This window comes from Octodon degus, unplaced genomic scaffold, assembly GCF_000260255.1.
Source record: "Octodon degus isolate 3935 unplaced genomic scaffold, OctDeg1.0 scaffold00020, whole genome shotgun sequence".
In the NCBI taxonomy this organism is placed as follows: domain Eukaryota; kingdom Metazoa; phylum Chordata; class Mammalia; order Rodentia; family Octodontidae; genus Octodon; species Octodon degus.
The window spans coordinates 11,004,560-11,006,958 of record NW_004524596.1 but is presented as its reverse complement, the minus strand read 5'-3'; positions in this window follow the sequence as shown (position 1 = coordinate 11,006,958).

Here is a 2,399-nt window from a genome sequence, read left to right as displayed (position 1 = left end):
GGGCTGGCTGGCATGTGGTGCTGGGGGATTGAACCGCGGTCCCTGTGCTTTGCTAAGCTTGTTCTAAGTAGGTGCTTTAGACCACTGAGCTATCTCACCAGCCCCAATAGGGCTCTTTCAAGTTGATTGATACCTGTTTAAAATATCAATCCCCGATGCCCATCCCTACGGAAGTATGTAGCTGTGTTTCCTCTTTTTTTTGTCTTGGTCTTGAGATGTGGCCCACATGGGAGTGTCTGTCTCTTCCAAAAGTTGCGATGTCACCTTGTCTTCCATCCTGTCTCCTTGAGGGCCTGGCCCTATCTGACTGCCTATAATATTTCTATCTAACTCCACTGCCTGCAACATTCCTCCTTCTGAAGAAGTAACCTGAACTGCCATGAAGGGATCGTGGGTGATGACCAATCTGACTTCTTCATGCTGACTGGGGTCGTAGTTGTTGATTGGCAGTCAGATATATTCTTCAGAGGTTCTATCTAAAGGCCCTCAGTAGAGAACAGGCATTTTCCTCATGGGTAGATGTATAGCTTTGAGTCTGGAGGAGACAAAGCCAAAGAAACACTTAAGTATGCGTGGGCCAAGCAATAATATCAACAGGATGACTATGAATATAGTCAGCAAAGATTTCCACCAGGGGGAGCTAATGATGGCTTCCCATAAGGATGAAAAAGACAAGATCCAGGAAGTTTCAGAGTCTGACATATCATTGATTCATTGTCTAATATCTTGAACAGCTACTGAGATATTTGCGGAAGGATCAGGAATGTACACACAACATTCAGCTTTTATAATTGTACAAGTACCCCCCTGTGCTGCTGTTAGAATGTCTAATGCCATCGATTTTGCAGGACAGCCTGTCTCATTAACTTTACTTCTTCATTTAAAAGAGAGAGAGACCAGTTGCAGTATCATTTAAGGCCCGTGAGTATAGTTAAAGTTAAGGCCTCAATGTGTTGCATGACATCTTCTAACCCTAGAGAAGGGAGAAAGATAGAGGCCAAGTGATCATACCAGTGAAACACGCTTCTTGACCATCGATGTTGTAGGTCGTGTAAATTTGCAGGTTTGTCAATATTTTTGATGCTCCTGCCTTGTAACCAGGCAAACCCTAATGTGCATCTCCCTATCCATCCAGGGGGTATCCAGGGCCACAGATTGGTCCCACATGACCAATGAGTACATCATATTAAATAATTACTTTTAATTAGAAATTAATTTCCTTTCCTTTCTTTGTTATACTTGGGGGGATTATATAACATTGTATAGCCATGTGTGCGTATTACATTACGCATGCGTGTCATGTCCAGGTAGTAAGAGCATGATGCGGTTAGCTGTCAGAGTATTGTCCCAAAAGGCCTGTGCGCTGGCTGCCAGTGCTATAAAGCAGTACCTGCAGCAGCAAACTTACGAACAGGAAGTTTTCTTTTGGCTCATGGTTCTGGGTGGTGCAGTCTAAGACTGAGTGGCCCTACTGCTGAGCGCCTCTGAGAGGCGAGAAAGGCACAGCACGGCACGAGCATGTGCTGGAGCGGGCGACTGACATCCTGAGCCAGTATACGGAAAGAGAAGCTGGGGCTGGGCGCCACAGTCCCATCTGAGGGCTCGCTGCACCCCCACGACCCAAGGACGCCTTCCTAAAGGTCTCGCCTCTGCTAATGCCACCGTGCGCGAACACAGAGCTTGAGCACATGGATGTTTGAGGGCTGGGCATCCAGTCTCAGGTTGAGATTACTGGTCTAACACAATTAGTCAAACTGCTGTACAGGGGTTTGGGGTAAATCCTGAGGGGATTTGACTGACCTTGTCAGATACAAAAGCTACATTTTTTATTATATAGATTTTGCTTTATCTTGGTCTTAACCATCCGGCAGAAAAGTATAAAATCGAGGTATGAAAAGTAAAGCCAGATTGATATGCTTAGCTGTAAAACAGTCATGCGGATAACCCACTACTATTATAGAGTACTGGACTATATTGGATTACTTTGCTGAATTCTCGCACCTAGCATATTTGAACACCATGGAATACACATCACTGAGAAAAGTAAACAAAAAAGGGGGATATAAATGAAGGACCATTTTTTAGTAAAAAATATATATATCTGTATGTACAATAGTTAGCATAGATACACAGCTACTTTCTCTTAGTTCAATGAGAAGAAAGTTTTGAACTAATAGTGTTTAGACAGGATATCACGTCTGCATCTTGCACTACGAGTACTACAAAGAGAACAATATGCAATGCATTAATTATTGTAACTGTCCTACTAACCTGTTTTGAAACTGTTTCATTGCTACTTCTTTCTCAATTATATGTATTATCTATCTATCTAATCTCCAAAGGGCTAATCAAGTTTAACACACTAATCAAGAATGGGGCTAGAAAAAAAAAAAAAAAGA